Source organism: Serinus canaria, chromosome 20 (assembly GCF_022539315.1).
Source record: "Serinus canaria isolate serCan28SL12 chromosome 20, serCan2020, whole genome shotgun sequence".
Lineage (NCBI taxonomy): Eukaryota > Metazoa > Chordata > Aves > Passeriformes > Fringillidae > Serinus > Serinus canaria.
This window is the reverse complement of record NC_066333.1, coordinates 8,163,259-8,169,258: the sequence shown is the minus strand read 5'-3', so window position 1 is coordinate 8,169,258 and position 6,000 is coordinate 8,163,259. Positions and strand designations below refer to the sequence as shown.

Here is a 6,000-nt window from a genome sequence, read left to right as displayed (position 1 = left end):
AAGTTGAGAGTGGGGGACTGAATTTGACAGCCTGGATGTTTCTCCACTTGAGAAGCTTTGAAAGGGAATGTATTTTTGGAGCATTAAAGATCAACTGTTTGACTCTGGCCAATCCTTTTTCAAGAGCAGCACTAAAGGAGGTCAGTGGGATGTGTTTGGTCAAATATTTTGTACATGACCATCATCTCTCACCCCCTCAAGTATTTACAGACCTGAGAGCATTTCCTGCTGTTCCCCCCCCGTTGAGTATCTGGTGTCTCTGCTCCAGCAGGATGGTCCTGTGCGTGGTGGAGCCATGAAGGACCACCCCAGTGCTGCCTTTGGGTGCAGAAAACAAAACTGAATCAGCACAATGTGTTTAGTCCCACAAATGGCAACAGGTTTACCCAGCCAGTAGTGAGACACAGCACAGGATAATGAGAACAAATCTGCGGGGGTGGTGGTGGTGGGGAGATGGGGTGGAAAGAGGGAGGTTTACACTCCAGGGTTTTTTTGTAATCTTCACTCACCATATTTAGTAGGCTTGTGACTTGCCCTTGCTAGCTCATGGAGAATTCCCCCAAGTGTTTACTCCCACAACCTAGCAAATGCCTCAATACACATCATGGAAAAAATACAATCAACATCTTCACTCCCACTAGAGAAGGAATTCCGACTTGCCCGGCACAGACCGGGAGTATGAGCCTGTGAGAGAGACAAATGCTGCTTCATTAGCTCCCCTCAGATGTGGTTTACTCCTCAAATGACCTGGTCAGGGCTGCATCACCTCCCTCCTTTCCTTCACCTAAGGAACCCCTGACCTTTGGTCAGGGCAGTGGGGACAGGAATGTGGGTCCTTTAACCCTTTCCTCTGACATCTGCCAGCTGCTCTCCATGCCGTGCACAAAGCTGATGGTCCTGGGATTTCCAGGGATTCAGAGATGCTGTGAAGGGCAGAAGCTCTGCAAAATGGCTTTCTTCATGCTTCACCCAGGGAAGAGCAGGGTTTGGTGATGGAGAGCCAAGTCTACCTTGTCTACCAAGTCTACCAGAACATGGAAACAAAATGGGGATCACTGAGATCACAGATCACAGATTACCCAGGATTGCTTTGGAACCTCTATTTCTACAACACTTTAGTAGAGGAAAAAACAATAATTAGGCCATTTAGATTTTGTCAACCTGTTCCCAAACTGCCTGCATGACAAGGACACAGAGGAAATCATTTCAGTTTATCAAATGTAGAATCTCCTACAACTGCAATGAACATTAGAAGAGAGCTGGAAAGAGGAGCTGAAATGAGAATGTTCAGCATGTCTGATGATTTGGCACTTCTGGCCAGGAATTTCTTTGCCCATATTGGCAAATTTTGGGAATTTCTGCCCACGGAAGTGGTGGAATCATCATCCCTGGAAGTGTTCAAAAACCATGCAGATGTGGCACTTAGGGACATAGTGTAGTGCTGGGTTTGGTAGTGCTGCTTTAACTTGATGATCTTGGAGGTCTTTTCCAACCTCACCCGTCCCATGTTTTTGCAAATGGGACATGGTATGAATGCAGCACCCAGCCAGCTGTCCTCTGCTGCTGTCCCCTGGTGTGGTCCCACCATATCGCAGTGCAGGAGAGAGTGGGAGGATGGTGCTGACTTATTTGCTCTGGAGAGGTTTTGGAGATTGTGCAGGGAGCAATCACAGAGGAGCAGGATTACTGAAAAGGCAGTGAAATTCAGCAGCACCCGTGCAAGTCCATGGTGCTTAATTTACCCACTCAGTGAGGATGGAGCACTGGCACGTGATGGCCGTGTGGCTGTGCTGGGGGTCCAGGTGCTTTGGCAGAGCAAAAGGAACATATCAGGGCAACCCCAAGCACTCTTGTGCTAGAGGAATATGGTCCTTACCTGTTGTGCCAGTGGCTAAAACCCATCAGTAGTGTGATACCACCAGTCTCCATCCATCAGTAGTGTGATACCACCAGTCTCTGCCAGGGTAGAACCTGTGGTATAGTGGGTACCAAGGGATGTGGACTCGGGCTAGAAACACGTGGTCTGCAACCTCTGACATGATATTACACTCCTAATCACTCCTTTGCACCAAAAATCACAGGAACTACCCCAATTACTCCGATTTTTCCTCCAAGCTCTTTTTTTTTCCATGCACATCCTTCCCTTCTTCATGAGGAGAAAGCACCTCTCAGGGCATGCTGAGCTATTGCAGTAATTACCTAAAATACAACACAAACTTCTAATTAAAGGAGAGGGGCTTGGCAAAAGAATATTGAAGCATTTCAAGTCTCCTGAAATCCTTTGTGTGGAACAGCTTTGGGAAACGGGGACTGCTGCCACCCTCCCCCTCTTGGGAACATTCCCTAGGGCAGTGCCCGGGCAGCAGCTGCTGCTGCTCCGGGGGAGTCAGCCCAGCCTGACACACAAACAAATACCACAGGAAGAAATGCTTTCTTCCAACAAAGACCTGGGGAAGAAACCCTGGGCAGGAGGAGAGGAGGGGAGCTTACATCCTGCACCTGAGGAGCTTTGGGCTAGCAGGGGAAGCTTGGCCTCAGAGGAGTGAGGAAAGGCAGGAATGGTTACAGCCACAACGAGGTATGATGCAGATGTCATGCAAAACAAGATATAATGGCATAAAGATAAAGCTCCACTTTCAACAGCCCCTTGAACCTTCTTGTTTCAGCCTAAAAAAAGCACTGACTCAAAGCACAGAAGGATTTAATACCTGCAGGTGTGGGGCGGACAGAAACACGTGAAAACCAGTGCAACATTTAGGGTGGAAATGGGATTTTGCTTGTTCACCTCTGGTGCTCCTCACCCACAGGTGACAGAGGCTGGAAAACATGTTCTACACAGGATTGCGTGTGCAGAAAGAGCAGGTGGCAGCAGGAATTCCCACCCAGCACCGATTCTGAGTGGCTCAAGTCTAAGAAATAGTGTCCTTGGTTGCATTAACAACTTCTGCAAAGTCTTCATTTGCATTTTAATGGAACTCTTTCTAGGAAGGTGGTGCTTGGACTCTGTTGCAATATAAAATGAAGAGGTAATTATAAACATGCTGGAGTGAAAGGCATTTTGTTTTCATTAATCAGGTTTATTCAGAGTCTTTTCAAAATTAAAGGTATTTAGGGTATGTGGGAGGAAACGGGGGGAAGAAAACACACGATGGAACATCCGTTTATTTAAATTACAGATTAAAAAGTGGAAAATACACTTTTTTTAAGGGGATGTCCTACGGATTAAAAGCACCTTATAGAAATGGATTTGGATGAAGAGCAGGCATAAAAGTCAAATCTAAGATTTCGACAGCAGGTCTGCCTACTTGAAAGCCAGAGATGAAGGAAATATATAGGATGAGGGAAAGGAAACCACGGAGGAAATTTTTAAACCTTCGGCACGCGATTAGCCAGGCAATTACTGTGATTACACACCTAAGTCAGTTAACCGTGCAAACGGCCAACCCCGTTGGTCAGACACGTTATTTCCCCAATTTCGGGCGCAATCACAGCACGCAGACGTTGATTAAACAGTTTGCAAGCGTTTTATCTGCTGGACCAGCTCCTGCTTTCACAATCCAGCGACCGCACACAGCACCGAGAGCGATCCCCTGCTCGCCGCAGCCATCGTGCGACCGCGCCGACTTCCCCCACGCTCCAGACCTATCCTGCCCTGTTAAGCTCCGTCCTTTGAAATATAGGGCAGTTTCTGTCAGATCCTTCAGCGCGACAGTCAAAAGGGCAAAGCCCTGCCCTTTGTTGCAGCGGGCGGTTTTCCATTGCTGAGCTGGCTCTGATCTCCATCCGCTCTGATCTCCATCCTTCCCCGGCCACCGGCCTCGCTCTCTGGCCATGACGGGTCAGGGGGCTCCGAACTGCACTTATTTTATATGATTTCGTTTCAGACCATTGTGCGACATACACCTCAGTGCGTACAAGAGGGGGCAAGTGATTTTTGTTTCTCCTTGCAAGGTCCGGAGGAGGCTGCGGCGCTGCCCCGCTCCAGCACCCGCCGCCCTCCACCCCGCGGCGGAGGCTCAAGGTATGCGCCCCGCTGAGGGCGCACAGCCGCCCCGCCCGGGACCAGGCGCACCTGCCGGGGGCAGGAGACAGCCGGGAGGCCCAGAGAAGTCCGGAGCAGGAGCGGGGTTAGGATCGGGAGCAGAACCGGGACCGGCACCAGCAGCGGGACCGATGCCGAGCTCCCGCCGCCGCCCCCGCCTCAGAGAAGCCCCCGAGCTCTCCCGGCGTGCCCCGCGCGCCGCGCGCCCCCGCCCTCCCTCACTTCCGGTGTCCGGCAGTGGCAGCGCCGCCGGCGGCGCCCCCGCTCCCCCGGCGCAAGGGGAGGGGGGCGTGGCGAGAGGGGCGTGGCCGACCGAGAGGTCGCCGCCCAATCACCGCCTGCCGCTGGGGGAGAGTGGGCGGGGACAGCGCCGGCACGCGCTGCGCGGCCCCGCCCCCCCGCGCCCCCCCCGCCCGCCGCGGGCTCGCGCCCCGCGCGCCCGAGGGAGCGTCGGGAGCGCGCCCGGGCGCCCCCCCCTTCCCCCCCTCCGCCGGGTTCTCCCCCCCCTCCTCCGCCCTCCGCCCCCCCTTCCCCTTCCCCTCCCCACCCGGGAGGAGAGGCACGGAGTGACCGACGGAGCCACCGCTCCGGCCGCTCCGACACCCCGCTCTCCTCCATGGGGCACAGGTAAGCGCGCCGCCCCCCGCCCCCCGGGGCGAGCGGGGGTCGCCATGGCCGCCCCCCACCCCTGGAGGGGCGGCGGGGAGCCCCCCCTCGCCGCTCCCGCACCGCCGCCCCGGTGTTATCCCCGTTATTATCCCCCTTATTATCCCTATCCCCGTTTTTATCCCCGTTATTCCCCCCACTGCCCGCCCGCCGCGGGGGGAGCGCGGCCGGTCGCGCCCTGCCCGCCGAGGGGGGCACGGAGCCTTCTTTGGGACGCGATGTCCTATTTGGTGTGGGTGGATGGCTTAACTTGGTAAGTGCCGGGTTTAACCCCCCTCCCCCGGCCCTCCCCTCCCCTCGCTCCTCCGCCCGCCCCCCCCTCCTCCCCGTAACCTCCAAAAGGGGAATTTTCCAGCTGGTAATTTCTGCTGCGTCAACACCCAGCTCAAGGGAGAGGAGAAGAGACAAGGGGGCATTTTAACAGCAGCTCCACTTGCGGATAGCCAGCCTCAATCCCGGCTCCAGCATTAAAACCCTTTCCGCCCCCTAAAAACCAGCATCCGTGCAAGTTGGACCAAGAGTTTGTCAGGAGTGTGGTTCAAAACTGCTTGGAAAAAGGGATGAGGTAATAATACTGGTGAAGCATGTTGTATTTCTCTCTTTCTGCGTGTCTCTCTTTCTCTTTCTCCCTCTCCTCTCCCTCTCCTCTTTTTTTTTTTTTTTTTTTTTTTTCTTTTTTTTTTTTTTTTTTAAGCCAGGCCTGTTTTGGGTTATTGTCTCCCCCTAAAGCCAGACATAGATCGCCTGGCCTTGCCTCCATTTTAATTGCAGGCTGAAATGGGGGAAGTGACCCTCTTTTCAAAAAAGAAATACAAAAAATCCCAACAAGCAAACAAACAAAAAAAGCCTTGAAAGAATAATGCTGTTCCTTTGGGGGGGATATAGGTGATTTTTCATAAGGCTGTAACAAGTGCAAAAGTGGCTGGAAATGTTCTCTGTCATGCTGGGAAACTAGTGAGGTGTCCTTCCCCCTCCCCAGAAAAAAGTGCTGGTAGAATTTGGCGGAGGGGAGAAGGAGAGGTGCTGGGAAAAGCAGGGGTTGTGCTGCTGGATTGCCTTTGTGTCTCTGTAAATAGACATGTCAGTTCCCAAAGTAATACAAGTAGTGTCTGATAACTCAATCCCAGATGACAAATAGAGAATGGAGCAGATTTTCAGGACTGTAATAGTGGGAGGATTTCTCTTTTGAAACGGAGAGGAAAAAAAAATGTTGGTACCTCCTGAGGAGGTTCTTCCCCGGCGCGTTATTGTGGAGCGGAGCATTCGGGTGGAATCCGGAGACACAAACCCAT

The 6,000-nt window shown here is 52.9% G+C and overlaps 1 protein-coding gene across 6 annotated transcripts in view; it reads left to right on the top strand.

The window, feature by feature from the left end:
* Nucleotides 1-4,576: 4,576 nt before the first annotated feature.
* Nucleotides 4,577-6,000, top strand: part of ZBTB46 (zinc finger and BTB domain containing 46) — a 52,421-nt gene continuing 50,997 nt past the window's right edge. For 2 of the 6 annotated variants that reach the window (XM_030231260.2, XM_030231256.2), the window contains exons 1-2: nucleotides 4,745-4,961; nucleotides 5,093-5,273. The gene's annotated coding sequence lies outside the window, so the exon portion shown is untranslated. Of the gene's footprint in view, nucleotides 4,670-4,744; nucleotides 4,962-5,063; nucleotides 5,274-6,000 lie in introns of those variants that run through there. The other 4 variants (XM_030231257.2, XM_050982102.1, XM_030231261.2 and 1 more) reach the window with 4 other exon arrangements.